The following is a 19427-nucleotide window of genomic DNA, read 5'->3' on the forward strand; positions in this document are numbered from 1 at the left end:
ACTCAAAAATAATAGTTATGAGTAAAATAAGAGAGTTATATCCAAATGAAATACAATAGAAGGGGAAATAATATAAGGTGAGCGGTATTGATTGATAATTGCTATTAGAAAGAAGAGGAAGCTCCTGTTTGTATTGCATTGTGTAAATGTGTTGTACGTCTAAGTTTTGTGTGTGTGTATTTTACATGTTTGTTAATAAAATTGAAAAATTGAAAAAAAAAAGGCTGCTGTCAGACTGAACCTTCACTGGATTGTACATAGTTGTTCTGTTACAATAAAGAGCTGTTGTTGCCTTTAGCCTGAGTGTGCCTTTCCTGTACCCAATCTAACACAGAACATCTGACATATTGATCCAAATTAATTGGTTTTTGGGATGGAGCTGGTGGAAGCTATTCCAAAAATTTCCTTCCTCTCAAAAGTAGCAAATTCTCTATTTTCCAGTGATTAGCACACTCTTAACTAGATCGGGAAGCAGGAGAAGCAGTGGATCATCCTCAACCCTCTTGGCTTTTGTCAACCAACGTAGAAGGGGCAGGTGACAATTTCACTGGGCTTTGCAACCTGTTAGATTCTTCCACTATTATTTATAATTTTAAAAAACCCCATAATTAAAGCAAAATATCAATACATTACCAAACAATGTGAAAGCTCTAAGACTGACGCAGCTAATCAAGGGGACCGGCCTGGTTTTGAAATAACAGAATGTGAATATGGGTATTCTGCTTACAATCACCAAGTGAACTATTGGCAGCATCTTTTCCCCTACCAAGGATATATCTAGGCATCTCTGTTTCTTATCCTATAGGATTCATTTCAGGCATTTCTCTCTCTCTACCTGTGTTGTATGCACTTTATGCGAGGCAAATTTTGACAAAATCCTAGTGTGAGAGACCGCAAGTTTGGTGTAGTGGTTGAGGCATTAGGGTAGAGACTGTGAGTTCTAGTTGCACTTTGGTCACAAAGCCAGCTGTGGGACCTTGGGTCAGTCACTTTATCTCAGCTCTAAGAAGGAGGCAATGGCAACTTGGCCCTGAAAAAAAATTGCCAGAAAGCTGAAGGGGCTCATCGAGGCAGTCTCTGAGAATTGCACATGACTGAACAGAGGGAGAAAAAAAAAATCCTAAGTATTCAAATATCACAGTGTTTTTCTATTATAGCACTTCCAGATTTTGCAGAAGCAATTGATGTGTTTTATTGCATGTATTAGAATGCATGCAATGTTCTAACAATTAAGGATTTAGGGGTAATATTTAAGAACTCACAAATATAAATCTTTAAAATTTTATTGATTCCCACCAACATTACACTCTGCTTTTTTCTGAGGTTAAAAGTAGAGCTCTTGAAAGGTTTAAATTCCTCATAGGATTTGTTTCTAGGGTCTTCTTTCCCCCCCTGTAGTGTAGGAAGTTATCACCTAGCCCTCTCCCAGAAAAATGAAATATCCTAGGAAATATTGATAAGGCAGAATATTATATTTTCCTGGATGTGAAAAAGGGAGAAACACATTTTAAAAACTAAGTAAATTCCTGCAGTTTCCTGCCATCCTCACTTTATCAATGGGCCATTAAGAAGGCCAAGCTAGTCCACTTTACATAATAAAGAGTTCTCCCCTTCAGCTCCAGGGGGATGGGAATGAAGGCATGATAATATAAGCCTTTACTCAACTGACCACATGGCATCTGAACTCAATCAAACCTGGATTCAAAACTCAGCCTAGAGCAGTGATGGCGAACCTTTTTTGGCTCGCGTGCCACAAGTGGGGGGAGCGCGGGGGGGTCGAGTGCGGGCGTGCCGCACCCATAATGCAACGCGCGACCCCCCCAGTGCGCATGCATGCACAATGCGTGACCCCCCCCATTTTTACATGTTTTTTTTGCCCTCCCCAGGCTCCAGGGGCTTTATAGGAGCCTGGGGAGGGCGAAAAGAGCCTCCCCCGACCCCCCGGAGGCCCTCCGGAGGCTTCAGGGACTGTCCGGAGGCTTCCCTGAAGCCTTCGGAGCGCTTAAAACCACCCTCCGAGAAAACCAGAAGTCCGGGTTGCTCGGAGGGTGGTTTTAAGTGCTCCGAAGGCATCAGGGAAGCCTCGGACGGTCCCTGAAGCCTTCGGAACGCTTAAAACGACCCTCCGAGCAACCCGGAAGTCACTTCCGGTTTACTCGGAGGGTGGTTTTAAGCGTTCCGAAGGCTTCAGGAACGGTCCCTGAAGCCTCCGGGGGGAGCGGGGGAGGCTCTTTTCGGCCTCCCCAGGCTCCTATAAAGCCTCTGGAGCCTGGGGAAGGCGAAAAATAGCTTTTAAAAAGGTGAACTCAGCTGGCCAGCGTGCGCCCTGACAAATGGCTCTGCGTGCCACTTGTGGCACGCGTGCCATAGGTTCGCCATCACGGGCCTAGAGGGTTGCCCCTGCATGGGCCCATGTGAGTCTGACAACCAATCAGAATACATTTCTTACACAGGAACAGGAAACAGAGATGTGGGACTGAACAGGTTATAAAAAGCCTAGCAAGCCCCTCCATCCGCCCTTCTCTTCTTCTCCACCAACATTGAAGCATGTGATCACCTTTTCTGTTCAGGGCTCAAGCCATGTGGTCCTGTCCACCATTAAAACCATATTTCCAAGCAGCCTCCATGTCTCCAGTGTCTTTTTCCCCACTTGGAGCCGAACCCAGAAGGACATTTCTTTCATCAGTAGTATGAACAAGATAATAAGGGTGTGATTTAAGTCAAAGGTTACTGGTGACTGTTTGCTCACTACTGCCCCAAACCATTTGATATGCTGCACAAGCCTCATTTGCAGGCTGATCAACAGTACACAATCTTGAGTTTTCTCCCATATATTTCTTTGTTTCTTCCATGTGGTTTTGCTGAGTATAGTATTTCCTTGGAACTTTTGGGGAACAACCCCAGTGAAGTGGAAAAGACTGATTTCTGCTATTTTGTGAGATGGATACAAGGACTCATTAAATCAGTTCCAGCTAAACTTTTAGTGGCCCTTACATGAATGTTTCATTCACAACTGGTTCACTTTAATGCCATTGCCACAAATCTGCCTTTCTAAAGGAATGAACTACTTTACATATTATCACTTCAAGGTGATAACTGAATAAATGAGAACTGAAAATACAGTAACCATAGCATGAGTTCACACTTCTAATGCTGTATGTCAAGGGCCTTATCAGCAATGCATAACGGACAATGTGATACCTTATATAGTGACACATAAAGCACATCTCTGTCATGCAATGGGAAGTAAAGCCAACAATACTAGAAAGGAAGGTGATAATATGAAGTAGGGAGTTGTCAAGATGCATCGTGGACAGGTTAGAGCATGATTGGCAAACTGTACCAATAGGAGTGGTTTTTCTGCAAACACTGCCAAGTATGGCATTTTTTTTCTTGTTGATATCAAGGTATCTAAGGTGGCTTTTCTTCAAAATAAAAATGCATGGCATGTTCATTAAAGGCCATGACGGGATAATCAAAGACTATTTGTTTATTAAGCCACACACTTTCCTCAAACAGAGTTTCTACTTAAGTACCCTTCCCTCGACTCTATTTCTCTGAATTGAGATCTTTGTGGCCATGTAGTTCCCAGTTTCTGAATTCTTAAACACTGAGGTCATAATTTGAACTTTCAGTCCTAGATCTCTAATTAGTTCTGAAAGATCAGTATTCCTGAAAGCACAGATATGAATTCTGTGAGTCTCTTTATTTCTTTTTTTACAACTTCCCATTTTTGAGAGCCAGTTTCTGTAATAGAAAGCAGCTCTTATTTTTGAAGGCTGTTATAACTTATTATGAGCTGGAAATCCTATTTTTGATTTTGAATGTGGATATTTCACACTGGTCTTGGGATCAAAGTACAGGCTGTGTGGAAAAGTTATTGATGGATCTCATATTTCATTTTCATGTTAGAGCACCTGTAGTTCAAGATTTGGTTTATTAATGTAGGAAGAGTTTGGTTTTTTTTTTCTGCTCTACAATTTTGCTTATCTAAATCTCTCTTCCTTGAAATCTTGGTAATGAAAGCTATTTATATTTCAATGGGACAGAATACATGGAGCTCAGGGTTGAACTGAGGAGTCCTTGGTGTTAAACGTGATTGTTTGCTTGCAGATGTTTCATTACCAGACTAGATAATATCACCAGTGCTAGTGAGTGTGGGGTTTTGCTCTTTATTTAAATATAGTAGTTTGCCCTGCCAATTTGTGGCTGTGCTTTTCTCTTTATTAATTCCTTGATTAGGGTATTTGTTTTCTGCTTTTCTGGTATTTTGGTGTTAATCCCTTTTTAACTGGATGTTGGTTGCTGCAGAGGATATGTTCTGGTCTTTTTGTTTTGTTTTCTTCTTAGCTTTTTATCTTTAGCTTTTTTGGGTGGTGTATAAATATGGTTTTTCTCTTTGTTTCTACTGATGATTGATACCTATATTTTCCTCTATATTCATGGTTGATACTTATATTTCCACTATACCTCTTATAATTTCTCTAGGGAAACAGAATTTGATTAGGTAAAGGAAATAGTAAGGTCTGTTTGAACTGAGCTCAACTTGGCAATTTCATGGACAATGTCCATTGGACATACAGTATTCATACCATTTAATCGGCAAATGTTTTGCTATTGCTTTTTCAAGAATATATTTGACTTCTTAGTCTAACCTAAAGTCCTGATAGTTTCTGTTGTTTCCTATCCAATATTAACTAGCTATGTATCTGCTTAACTTCTTTCAACTACATCTTTCCAAAGTGCTATATCTTTGATCAATTTTGCATTGTCCACAGCTGTGGCTAGGTAAGTTTTAAAAAAAAGTGAAATCAAATCACAGATATCCCACACAAGCTAAAACTGGGTTTCAAACAAACTACTATCAAACTCAACTATTCCATTTATATTATGGAGATAATCCTGCCTTATGGGCTTGTTCCAAGGATTTATGGGGTAATGTATGTGATAATGCAGCTGGAGCCAATATTATTATGCTGAAACTCTCAATTTATACAAAATTGTAGGGCATATAATCACTAAAATAGTACAGGTAGTCCTTGACTTATGACCACAATTGAACACAAAATTTCAGTTGCTAAGTAAGCAATTTGTTAAGTGAGTTTTGCCCCATTTGCCTCAGTTGTTAAATGAATCACTGTGGTTAAGTTAGTAACATGGTTGTTAAGTGAGTTTGGCTTTTGGCAGAAGATTGGAAAAAGGTGATCACGTGACCCCAGCACAAGTCAGCAGTCACCTGACTTTTGATCACTTGACGATAGGGATGCTGTAATGTGAAAATGGTTGTAAGTCACTATTTTTCAGTGCCACTGTAACTTTGAGCAATCACTAAATGAACTGATGCAAGTCGAAGACTACTTTCATATGTCCTTAGTTTCGTTAGTATTTTTAGTCATGGCTTTGGATGCTTATGATAAATCATGCCCTTTGCTTCACCAGGACATAGCTGTGAACACACCGAAGCATTTTTTAAAAATCTGCACCTCATATAAAATAAGCTACTCTTAGGAAACATGATTATTTTCCTCTTTAAGGTGGGCAGATATGTAATTGCATTTGAGAATTTACTACTAAGAGTAGATATTTTTCTCTTTTCTCATAGACAACTGTCATAATATTTTGTCTAGGAAATTTCAAAAGAGAAGGCCCATACAAAAAAGCAAGAAAATAAAAATCTCAACAGTTGGGAGTTTCCAAATAATTATCCTCTCCTCCGTACAGCCTTGGCTAAGAACCTATTTATATGTAATTTCATTTCATGGTTTATATAACTCTATTATTGCTACCTCTTTTGCACAGATGAATGCATTGTAGATGAATATACCTGTGCAGAAATTAATATTCAGGATGAAATTGGTCTGTTCTACACTTTTTGTTTGTCCTTCCATTTTTAATTACCTGAGGACAGTATCAGGGCTTTTTTTTTTTTACTGTATGCATTAATCACAATAGTTGAATGATAAAACCATTATTGAAAAGAAACAATGCAATTATCAGATGCAAAACCATTTTAGAACAGCATCAGACTTCTTTCCAAAGCAGGACAATAAACCTTAGCTCTCCAGAAATTCTACTTCATATTCTGTAACTAGCAAAGAGCAGACATGTTAATGGATAAATAAATGGCTTTTTGCCAAGAAATAAGTTATATTGTATATTACAGAACATAAGATTTAAGTTTTACATATAGGACAGACACAAGGCTTAAATCCTAGGCCTTTTCCTTCTGCCTTCTTCAGGCATCGTATTTTTGGACATTTTTTGGTCTTCCTTGAAATTTGTGAATATTCCGTATTTACATTGTCTTGCCTGGGCTGAAAATTATAGCTTTCTGCCTTGCCACTTTTAGCTCTTACAGATATCTAAACACTGCCTTTTCCATCAGTCTTTGGATGGAAAAGAAAAATGTCTCCACAAGACTAATAGATAAACATGGAGTAAGAACCCCAATTGTTTCAAGTGCTCACAGATTATTAATAATCACATGGAATCTAATAAACAGGTCAGTGTTCAAATAGACAAAGCTGTTAGGATCTTGCACAGAATACAATAAGTGATACTGCTTAGAATATCCTATCATGAAATGACACTACAGGCAGCTGGGGTTTTAAGAAATTTAGGAGGCCTAGTTTTCTACTGCTTTCAGTTTCAAAGCTACTGGGAAATCATCTTCAGAATTCAAGGTTGGGGAAAGGACTGTTTTCAGTCTAGAAATTATTGAAGTGCCCAGATTTACCTCTAAATTGAACCTCTGAGTTAGAAGACACAATACTGAGTTAATACCACCTCTAAAAACTAAATACCATATAAGACCTGGCCTGTATAGAGGTGAGAATATGTTTGCCTGGGAAAGCTCATATGCTGCCCAGGTTTTCATAATTGTAGAATAAATAAAACTAAAATAAATAAACACTTGCATTCCATAAGAAAGAGCCTTTTAATATAGAGTTTGACTGTTTAAATAAATATTGCTATGGCACAGGAAAATATGATAAGTGTGTAGCTACAGGTAGTCCTCCAGTTACGATCACAACTTAGCCCAAATCCAGTAAAATTGGCAATTTTACATTTGGATAGGCTAAATGAATTAACAGGTATAGAAATGCATTTTGGTCAGTGCGTTGTTTCTTGTCGGAGAAAGATAACCTGGTACCAGTATTATTTATTCTGCCTTTCTTCATACAGTCCAAGACAGAAATCAAAAGCACTAAAAACTATAATACATAAAATAAATGCTACTTAAAACCAACCAATATAGTGTTTAAAAACAGCTGCAGTAACAGACATAATATAATAAAAAGGCAGAAAGAATTAAGAAAACAAGGTTTGTACATAGTTACAATGGGCAAGCAATACGAAAATCCACTTTTTAAAAAGTTCATGAAGCCTCTCTGCAAAATTAGCTCCAAGGCAAAAAGTATAGGAAACTTTTTTCAAAAAAAAAAAAAAACCTTCAGCCCCTGAATCAGCCCCTGATGCAACTTTTTGGGGGCAGACTGCTTATAGAGTTTAACTGATCTGATGATTCACGATGTTCTCTGTTCCTTCTAGATCTCTAGATAAGTTCCAGAGAAGATTTATATGATGCTTGGTCCAAAAGAGACTGCGGTAGATTACAGACTTCTCCATCCTCTTTCCATAATTCCATAGGTATTTGAAAAAATAGCAAGGGCCAGTCTCCCTCCCTATCCTTCGGCAAATTATCCTGATCAGTCTTTTGATCATGTATACTCAGAATGTCTCAGCCTTGTATATAACTTCTATAAGTGTTATGCTAATGCACACCTATTCCTTATACAGGGAGCTGGATTGAACACAAGTAGGGAAGAGACCACATATGCCTATCTATGATTGGTTCTTTGCAAATGACTGGGCAGCAAGTAATAAGAAAATATGCTGATTCTATTGCCTGGGCATTTGAATGGTAAATAAGGGGGAGGTATTTTTCCTTGACAGCTGTTTCCTAATTACCCCAGGAAACTCTCCCTCTAATGCAGATCCTTCTATGCATATTGGCAGGTGTCCCTTGAAAGAGGTACATGACGTGTGAGGTGAAAATGAAATTGTGCAGAATGTGTATTGATATAAAAGAAACTGAAAGAACTGGAGCAGGACAAAATAACATACCTCACTTAAAAAGTGCCACAGCAACACCATTCCCCAAACACTGAAGAAAGGTTGAAGAAAGTGTGCATATTGAAATGGTAATATTATAGTAATGTTGCAAGTTCCTTGATATTTGAAAATCACAACTTAAGAGCAAACAAATATTGGCTTATTTATTTATTTATTTATTTTATTTATTTGACTTATCAGTCGCCCCCTCTCTGCAAAGGGACTCGGGGCGACGTACAATCAAAACAGATATACAGATGTGGCATGGAGGAGGTGACATCAATGTTTAACAAATAAGATTCAAATAAAAAGCCACTAGGTTAAAATAAATAGCAATAAATTAAAACAGTTTAAATAGTTTAAAACCCCAAAATTTACATTTACCATAATTAAAATTGCCAGGGAGGTTAGAAAGTTCTAGTTAAGCCAGGCCGGCTAGTTGGAACAGGTGGGTCTTGAGTTTCGTGCTTGAATTTGTGTGTACAAAATATACTCATGAAGTACAATAAAATATCTGAAAAGGTATGTGCTAACAGATAACCCTTTCTTGTCTCATATAAATCCGTATAAGATGACGTTTGTAAAATAAAAGCTTGTATACCACATGCCTTCATCACTGTCTTTCATGGCAATGCTTCTAGTGACACAGCAAATTGCATGCAACTTACTTAAGAGACAAAGGGTTGATGGAAGATACTTTTTTTTTTCATGAATTGGATAAATTTAGGCTCGAAGTTGGTTTCTAAACTTCTGACCCCAAAAGTCGTGACTTGATGGTACTACTAATGACTTCTGCAGTGCATACATATGACCTCAAGAAATAATCAAAGTTCAGCCAGCCTGTAAAGAATGGAATTTCAGCAAAATTGTTGTGCCTTATGCTATCAAAAATAATAATTTAAAAAACCCTTTTGCAAAAAGCAAGCTTCCCACTCAGAGTAATTTTGAATCATATTGGTTAGCCTGGGAAAGAAGATAAAATAGCATTTTTCAATCATTTTTGTTTCCAGCTTTATGGACAACTCGGTAACAGCTGTTCTTAAATACCATCGCGGTGGCTTGAATTTGTTAGCTGATTGTAAGACAAGAGAGGCGGATTGCTTTGACTAGACTGGCAACAGCAAATCTCACTGTAGCTTTAAGAGTCTTTGAGACATGGGGTGCAATCTGTGTTTCCCCAATTATAAGGCATTGGGGAGCTTTTTCACTTCACAGGATGCCAAGTGTGGTATTCAGAGTACTATTGTGTTTATAATGGTACTGCTAATAAAAGTCTTTGGCTTTTGTTAACTCATAAGCTTTTTATTTGTTTGGAATGTTGTTGCAGTTCTGGCTGAGCAAGGAAGCCAAATGCAAGAGAAGCTGGCATTTCCTTTATGTAATCAGTTCAGTTTCTGCTAGTAAGAGTATATGCAAACTCTTAAATTCTCCTTTAGGCAGCCTATACTCTCTTGTATCAATATGTAAACCTGTTTACAATGCAACCTAATTTATTCAACTATAATTAAGCAGCTATCAAGAAATTGGAATGTTCTACACTCTAAAATTTCACATCTGAGACAGGACATCTCATGATAAAAGACTCTTCAAGAAGTAGCCTGTAAAAGCAAATAGCCTATAATCGAGACATACAGAGACAGAAAGCCAGAGAGTTTAGTTTAACTGAAAATGTGAAATATTTGGGAGAATTTGTTGGGTTGTTTAGTTGTATACCTCCATCTATGCTCATGTTTATATCTGTAAATAAAAATAAGCATCAAAGCACTGAGCTCCCCCCCCCCCCCCCCGGATACATGGAGAATTTGGATGTGCAAACCAGTACTTATGCAGGTCTGAAGGTCTGGGGTCAGCATGAGACATTGTAGAAGATGCCAACCTATGACATGTGATTTTCCACTGTCCCCTCAATAGAGACAATAAATAAGAACATCCACAGCCTGTCTATTCACAGTATTCATTTGGGATCTAAATTCCCTTATCATCAACCTAGAAGACAGAAGCTCCCAAGAAAGATCTCTGCAATACACTGTTCTATGTCTTGATTTTTAGTACCCTTCCTAAAGTGATGCTTGACGGTAGTGTGCTTGCCTTTGCTATTGGAAAAGCCACAGTGAGGTATGCTTCCTTAGAAAGATGCCTGAGGAGCACCTAATCTTTTCAAAAGAGGAGGATCCTTCTGTCTAATGTTAGTCATCTAATCTGTCAACCGTATGTGTATATACCAAAATATACCACCAATTTAAAAAAATAGAAGTTGACTTATGTAATGTTAGGTTTCATATCAAACCATGTTTATTAACTTTTGAAAATGCAGGACTGCCTAAGAGCTAACTCTGCAATAAAAACATCGGAAATAATTCTAAACCATGTAAATTACTGAACGAATGAAACCATTCCAATATTGGGTGCCAACTAAAAGTTGGTGCCCTTCACAAATTTTGCTAAGAAAGCTCCAATGTTTTTTAAATTGGTCATTCTTGCCTGTGCTGATGGGAACTGATGTCCAAAATTTCTGGAGGACAGCAAATTGCCTAACTCATGGATTCTGAGAACTTCCCCTTATTGCATTGCTAACTCTTGTTCTGGAAATGGAACAGTGCCAATTCATTTCTGACTAATATATCTTGCATAGCACTTGGTACTTACAAAAAAATAGATTCCAGCAAATCAGTGATTGCAGAAGACAATTACAATCTTCTTTTCCTGTTACCGTGCAGATATAATGAACTTGGACTATAAGACATTATCCCATACACAGTGGCGGATTAAGGGTCACTAGTGCCCTAAGCACTGACAAATCTTCTTCTTTTTTTCTTTCTCAATTTTGTGGTACCCCCTTGGGCCTGGTGCCCTAAGCATGTGCTTAGTCTGCTTAATGGTTAATACACCACTGCCCATACAACACAACCAAGAGCTACATTGGCTGAGAATGATAGAAGTTGTAATACAGCAAAGCCAGCATCAAGCTAGAAAATTCAAGGCTATGCAGCTGGTGCCACTTCTCTGGTCCCAGAACTCAAAGCATTTAGATTTTTCTTCAGCCTCTTACTCTAAAAAAGAACAAAGAAAGGCTTTTCTTTGTCTGCTTTGCAGATCTGTTTGGCATGTTAATCTTTTCAAGCTGCTCCATCTTTCAAAATGTGTCCCTCAAACTTTAATTGTCTTTCCCTTCTGATCCCTGATTTATTCTATCTATTGTACTTTGAGATAGTCCATATGAAGGATGCTTTGTAGTGCAACACATATTACATCACATGATTTCTCAGATCATATTAAGTATAACCATTTATGACTATAGATATCTCCTAATCACAAAGGAACGACCTACCACACTTATATTATTTCCTGCTGCATGAACTTACTGCAAACGTGGTTTGTATTGGATAAATGCAAGCATTGTTTGTTGAATAAGTCTTGCAGTTTGATTCAGCTATGATAACTCTGAACCTGCTGAAATAAATGATCTTTAGTTTAACCATGTATTTAACAACCAAAGCTTCTTCTACAGATTGAATTAACTCCTGATTGCCATAGGTTTTACCTATACAATTTCTTGGATATTATAAAAGGAACTATGATTTAGAAAAAGACATTGGGGAGGGGGGGTTGGGTCAGTGCTAATGTTGGTTTCTTTGCCACTACTGTGACTGATTTAGTTATACACATGCTATCAGTTCAATGCAGTTCAGAATCTCTGATTTCCACATAGTTCTTCCCCAATATGGTGCCTTTGTAAGATAGCAAACTGCAACCTTTTACTAAGCGGAATTATAGTACCTGATGTACCTTTCATTTGCAGAAGACTAAGTTAGCAAAAAGGGATGCAGTGGCTCAGTGGCTAAGATGCTGAGCTTGTCGATCAGAAGGTCGGCAGTTCAGCGGTTTGAATCCCTAGTGCCGCATAACAAAGTGAGCTCCCGTTACTTGTCCCAGCTTCTGCCAACCTAGCGGTTTGAAAGCACGTAAAAAATGCAAATAGAAAAATAGGGACCATCTTTGGTGAGAAGGTAACAGTGCTCTGTGTGCCTTCGGTGTTTAGTCATGCCAGCCACATGACCACAGAGAAGTCTTCAGACAGCATTAGAGCCAGAAATGACTAGCATGCATGTGTGGGGGAATCTTTACCTTTAAGTTAGAAAAGGCAGTGCTACAAATGCAAAGGAGAGCAGGTTAAAGACTTATATGTCTTTAATTTTTTTTTAACATTTTGTGTAAGTTTAGTTTTTGGTAATCCATTGACAAACTCCCACACACACATATGCACATCAACAACAACCCAACCTACCACAACAAAAAACAATGACGGGCTGCATCGTAACAGTAGTTAGTTCATAATAAAATTTGAATTGATCCTCAAGACAGTACACGCTATTTTTACAGTAAAACAAAATAAGAGAAATTTGTAGTGAAATATTTTAATACATAAACACAAACAAAGTATATATTTGTATTTATTTTAGGATTCAGAGAGTTTAAAAAAACATTACATGGAAGAAGCAAACAAAGCAAAGGAACAGATGAAATGGGCTTGGTTTGCAACAATAAAAGAAACCGTTTTTTGCAGATAAATGTTGAATGTGAATTTGTCATGTATATATATTGCAGCCAGTCCAGGAAAGTTTCCTGTATTTATTTATTTATTTATTTTATTTGATTTCTAGATCGCCCCCTCTCCCCGAAGGGACTTGGGGCGGTGTACAGGTACCAAATTAAAAAACCTTACAAATAATCATAAATATAGTTAAAAACGAATTAAACTTTAAACCCCTGTACAAATTTATAAAAATTAAAAACTTAGCCTAAGACCAAAATTTAAAAATACAGACTGAGGTGGGAGAGCTGGAATTAGGCCAAGCCGGCTAGATTAAACAGGTGGGTTTTGAGCTTCTTACGGAAGGAGCGGAGGTCCGTGGTTGTTCTAATAGCATATGATAGTGGCAATTCAAAAGCAGAAATCTAACAGACAAAAGGCCTAATGGCTAAATAACTTGTTATGCAGCTTTTAAAAATGCATATTTATATAGCAGCTTCAATCATGCACAATCAATTTATTTGCAAACATGCTAATTAAAAATGTTTTCTATCAGGTAAACGCATAGAGTCACATTGGCATGCAAACCTGTTTTGTAAATGTAAACAAAATGTTGCTTGCTCTTGTGTTTACCCAAGGGACCAAAACCAACAGCAAATTCCATGACCAATTTTTAAAAAAAATCCTAAAAGATACAGAACAAAAGCATCTAGAAATATTATCTCAGGAGCTGGATACCTACCTCTCAGCTTTTCTGCTATACTATATAATGAATATATAAATTTAGCCTTTGTATTGGCTTACCAATTTGTTTAATTGTATGCCTGTGAGAAGTTCCATTTAGCGCAATTAGATTGCTTACCATACATAATCAACAACTAATCTTTTGCAGGCTTATATTTGAATATGTTGACATTTTTTGAGTTATTGTGATAGCTGCACTTTTGTGAACGCAGAGCTAGAAATTCATTATACTGCACAGATCAGCAACCTTTTAAAGGCCAGGTAATTATACACAGTTGGGAGAATTTTCCCCTAGGTGCCTTTTTAAACGCTTTCTTAAGCCTATTTCAGACTTATCCTTGTGTTTGTATGTTTTTTGCCTCAGAATGGTAGGAAATTAGCTATAGTAGATAGGAAAAGTTAAGGTCCACAGATTATCCATTCTTATATCATAGATTAAGATGAATGCCTGAAATAAAATATCAGACAGCTCTCCCTGTTCTCACACATTCAGGTATTTCAGCATTGATCACACAACTGAGATCCATTTCTTGTTAAAGTATTTGTTTTAATCATAATTTACTTAATAAGCTAGCATTGGTTCCATCATTGTTTTCTAGCCCTATGGTTTAACATGATAAGGAAACTCAACTATCTACCACTCCAGATTTAGGAAATTCAGGTCAGATCAGATCTTATTACTTTTCCCTTCATCCCATTACCTTCACCTTTTATCTAAAATGCCCCCTCAGAGTAAGAAGCATCAAAACAGTTGTGCTTTTTTTAAAAAAACCTGAAAAAAATTACAGTATTCCAAATTTTTTCAGTGCTTTTCAAATCTTTCATAAGGTTTAAATATTGAACCTATCCCAATGCTTTTCACTATCAGATGGGCTTAAAGCCTGATCTGTTTTCAAAGTAAAGTTTCTAATGTCCAGGTTAACTTGCAGCTTGTAGTTTGGATATTTTTAATGCAAAGAGTCATTGGTTGAACTTGCATATTGCTTGTAAGACTATGTATGGTTGTTTGGTTAGTTTGTAGCTTATTGTGTTCTGTGATTTAATGCCACTGTGGTTTATGAATCATGATATATAACTTAGTTGGACACGAATGAAGGTAAAACTAGTTCTGGTTTATTTAATTAATTAGTAGTAAAGAAACAATAGCTTAGCATAATGTATGAAGTGGTATAGCATAAAATATAAAGTGAGATTAAAATGTAAATTCCAGTTCAGTCATGAAATTCTCAGGCTAATCAGCCTAATGGTGCCATGCATGATTTTCTACATTTCAGTTGTTTTTTTCCTCCAAGTTAAAAAGTCCCAAATATACAACCTTTATTGAAAGGGAAGATAAATGTGCTTCTAGTTGTCTTGTTCTGTACTTTTTCAGCTCTATTTTCTTCTTCAAGTATAATAATCAGAATTGTACACAATACTCTGCTATAGAGGTACTATAGATTTTTAGAAAATTAGAATATTAGCATTTTATTTTCTAGCAATGGAATTTGTCTTTTTTGCAAGTGCCACACACACTGGATCAATATCTCCAGTGTCTGATTCCAATATCTTTATCCCGATTACAGTCAGTTTAGACTGCATTGTGTGCACACGTAAAGGTTTGAGGGCTACTTTTCCTTGACAATCGATCAGTTTACAATTGAGCTGAGTTATATTTGGCCATTCACTTAGTTTAAAGGGATCCTTCAGAAGTTCTTCGTTGTCACTTGGCTTTTACCAAAAGTGGAGAGATGCTTGGATAGAAGAATGTAGTAATGTTATCCACAAATGTGTATAGCTCACTGATTAACTCAACTTAGTTTATAACAGGGGTGTCAAACTCGTGTCGTCACGGCATTGTCATGTGACATATCATGGCTTTCTCCCCTTTGCTAAACTGGGGATGGGCGTAGCCAGCGCATGATGCATCTGGCCCACGGACCGCGAGGTTGATACCCCTGGTTTATAAGGTTCACTGCATCCAAAGCCAGCTCAGTAGAGGCCTGTTAAATTAAGGTCCCACTATATTTCATGTAGCATTATATTGAAGAGAGATGTAATATTCTTCCCAATCCCTTATAAAAAATCTGGTAGCAAAGGGGAAGTTCCATGGGGGATAAGGGGAGGGGCAGCTATATCCTGGGGATTAGGTTTCTAGCTTTTTTATTGACTAGGTACTGTTGCCAAACAAAACATCAGTTTAGATTTATTTTCTGTTGTAGAGCTATCCAGGATGTACCAACTTCTGTGCTATTGGTAGCAGAACAAAACCAAGAAAGATACCAAAACATGGCATTAAATAACAGAAAAATTGCTTTCAATCTATTAATCAGCAGTTTAGGGAAATGCTGCAAAGTCTGCAACCTTGACATTATCTCTTTAAACCGTATCAATTATGTAATGTGCTAGAAGAAATAAGGTGAATGAGAATTGGCCGACTCCAGCCTTAACTCACAGGGTACTTTCTTCATCTGCTGTACACATGCTCTCAAAATTTCAAGATGATAGCTTGATTTGACTGACAATTTGTTCTCTATGTTGTTCAAAACAGAAGGGATGTGTCATTGCTTTTCTTCTGCCTATAACGTAGGTGTTGATATGTCCTCCAGATGGTTCTTTTTTTTAACGTTTATATCAGTCAATACAAAAATATTATAAGAGTTGCAGACCAAAATAGGAGTGGTAGGTATTAGGTTGCTAAAATGCAAAAATGGGCAACATTGGATGATTAAGATTCAAGACTTAGTTATTGGTAAGGCAACAGATTACAGTGGACTGATGGTCATGCAAAGCGGGTAGGGGCTGAGATGTCTTCTATAAAACTCAGGGCCTTGATTTTCAGAGGGATTTTCTTGATGGTTTGGGGCATTTTGGTGGGCTTATGCTAAAATGTCCATTCTGTATCTCGTAACCGAAGCGCATGAACAGAAATTCAATAGTGCTGTTGGACTCCAAAGACGAAAAGCACGCCACCAAACAAAAAACCATCAGTTCAAGTATTTCATATGGTTCTGAAACCGATTCTGGTTGTTATCCATCACAACAGTGGTGGATATAGAGCCTGGAGAAATTCAACAGGTATATTTACATAAGGCTAAACTACTTGAATGTTAATCTGTCATGCTGTAGTTAAAGGAACAAAGCCTCTGTCAGGAGAAAAGGTGACCTGTCTAAAGCAGAAATCTGAGTCCTTTGTTTTTAAAGGGATCTCCTTACATTGACATTTAAAATGATGGCTTTGTTCCTTTATCTGGATTTTGCCATTAATAACTATAATGGAAGATGTCCATTAAACTGGGTATCTCATGTTAAACAATGATAGGTGGCTTATGGACACGAAGCGTTTTTTCCTTAGGTTATATGCAGTTTTCTAGCTTGCCCATTCTTTTTATCACTCCATAGTTAAATCTGCAAACACAAGCGTAAAACTTCAAAGAACCTATATGCATTCTATAATGACTGCTAATTGCACATCTAGAGAAGTATAGATATTAATACATTATTTGATAACCAATTATCAATGCCATTAATGCAACAATTAGGCTGACAGACCATGTGCAATAGTATCAAAGTTATGTAAAATACTTTAAAAATATTGTATTTCTATTGCTCGGGACATAGAGTCAAGTGGTTGTTCTAAAAATATATCAGATATTTGATGAACAATACAAAAACAGTCCCAATTTACTAATTATCAGCACTTAATAAGTATGTTAGTTAAATTTCATGTTGTAGCACTTACAAAAAATCTTAGTATTCTCTTAACATTCTCTTCTAAGCTATGAAATTAAGCTAGCTAATTTAGAAGTAACAATACTGCCTTCATGAAAGGAATGTAAATTGTTGGACTAGGTACCAACTAGAAAAGCCTGGTTTTAATTCACTCTCAGCCATATTTCATTGGTTCTCACAACCAAAACTCATTGGGTGATTTTGGGGGCTGGCTGCTCTCTTTTAGCCCAACCTAAATTTCATGTTGTTGTTGGGAGTAAAAATAGGAAGACGTTTTATATATGGCACTTGGAAGTCCTACATGAAAAGTGGAATATAAATCCAATGGTAATCTAATTTGCAACCTCCGATTTACAAACTGTCAGAACAGACTTATCCTAATCGTGAATATTTTTTAAAAGCCATACTGTAGTTGGACAGATGCCAAAGAGATGTGATGTGACAAGCATTACTGCATGCAAACGCTGCTTCTGGTAAAGATGAAAGGACTTCAGCATTAAAAGAGTGGGAGATTCAGCTTCAGAAAGCAGCCACCTAGTAGCTTCTGCTCTAAATTGGTTGAGCCCGGCAGATGGAAGATTTTGTACAAACATGCAAAGATATGCTCAAAAACAGAACCTATTATGAGACAACAATGTACACGCACATAATTAGGATTGTATCTTCTCCTGATTCAATGTGCAAATGGGTTTGATTTCTAATTTAAGGCACTTCTGAATCTGCATATATCCCTCAGAAAGACTACACTATCTTTCCAAGAGTAAAGACCATAATAATCACCACCTTTTCCTTCATTGCTAATTTTCTGCAGACTTATTACTGTATATGTAAATCAAGGCAGCAAACATAAATATTCCTTCTTCCTCCTATTCCTCCACCTCCCTAACAAGAACACTGTGAGGGCAATGGGTTTGTGTTGAGAGAGACTGGCCTGAATTCATCCAGCCAGCTTTCATGGCTAAAATGGGACTAGAACTCACAGTCTCCTAGTTTCTAATCTGTTGTTTTAATCACTAGACCAAATTAGCTCTCTAGATTGCTTAATTACATTCCTCAAGAACCTTATGTTATTAGAAATTAACCTGAAACATTGCCTCTTCATAAAGAATGTGGGCAATATTCAGAGGTGATATTCAGCAGGTTCTGACCAGTTCTGGGAGAACCAATAGCGGAAATTTTGAGTAGTTCGAAGAACCGGTAAATACCACCTCTGACTGGCCCTGCCCTCATCTATTCTCTGCCTCCTGGGTCCCAGCTGATCGGGTAGAAATGGGGATTTTGCAGTAACCTTCCCCTGGAATGGGGAGGGAATGGAGATTTTACAGTATTTCCCCCTGCCAAATCAACTAAGCCACGCCCACCAAGCCATGCCATGCCTATCAAGCCACGCCCACAAATCGGTAGTAAATTTTTTTGAACCCCACCACTGGCAATTTTCCTCATAAAATAGTAAAATGTACATCTCTTAGCAGGTATGTCTATATGCAACCACTGCAGAACCAAATAATAATTCAGACATCCTGAACTTGTTGCCCTCCAGACATGCTTAGAACTATATTTCTCTCAGAACTATTATTTTAGTGTTCTATCATATTCCATAACCAGTTCTGATTTCTACAACTATACTCTCTGCTATAGTCTGAGCTCTGAGGGAAGGCACGGAGACTGATTGCTGGAACAACTGCTTTATTTAATAACTAACAGTGAATGAACAACACTTTAACCTGATAGCTCTTATATAGTCGAGCTGTCAAAACAGTTAACCAATGGGAAGCCTGGAAACTTCCCGCCAGACTGCAGTTGCGTATGGACCAATCAGAGCTTGCCAATTACTTGACTGACGTTCCCGCCATAGTCATGGTGATGTAGCACTCCCCAAACTGCCAATTCCAAAAATAACATCTTCAATAAAACAAGATGTTATACAGACCAATAAGCTATCTTGCTCTCTCCAGACTTTTGTACTGAGTTTCATTTTGTAACAGGAAAGAAGGAAGGAAGGAAAGTTTCCACAAGAATACAAAGGTTTGAAAGAAAAAAAAAGCCTACAATTATCCTATCCTAAATAATATCCGTCTCCAACAGCTGCAGAAAATAGGCTTTAAAACAGGCCAAGCAGCAAATGGAATCAGCACACTCATCTCTTCAAGCCTCCCCCGCCTCCATTTCCCATCAGATAACTCTGTCTCTTAGAGCTAAGGAAGATTGATCTGATTTTTCAGACTCTCATATGAACGTTGGCGATCGCCAATGCCCTAGCATTACCCACAGCACAGGAATATTTCTCAAAAACAAAGAGCGTTTTCGTCAGACTCCAGCGATTCTC

The sequence above is a fragment of the Natrix helvetica genome (assembly GCF_964273705.1).
Source record: "Natrix helvetica genome assembly, chromosome: 3".
NCBI classification, from domain to species: Eukaryota; Metazoa; Chordata; class Lepidosauria; order Squamata; family Natricidae; genus Natrix; species Natrix helvetica.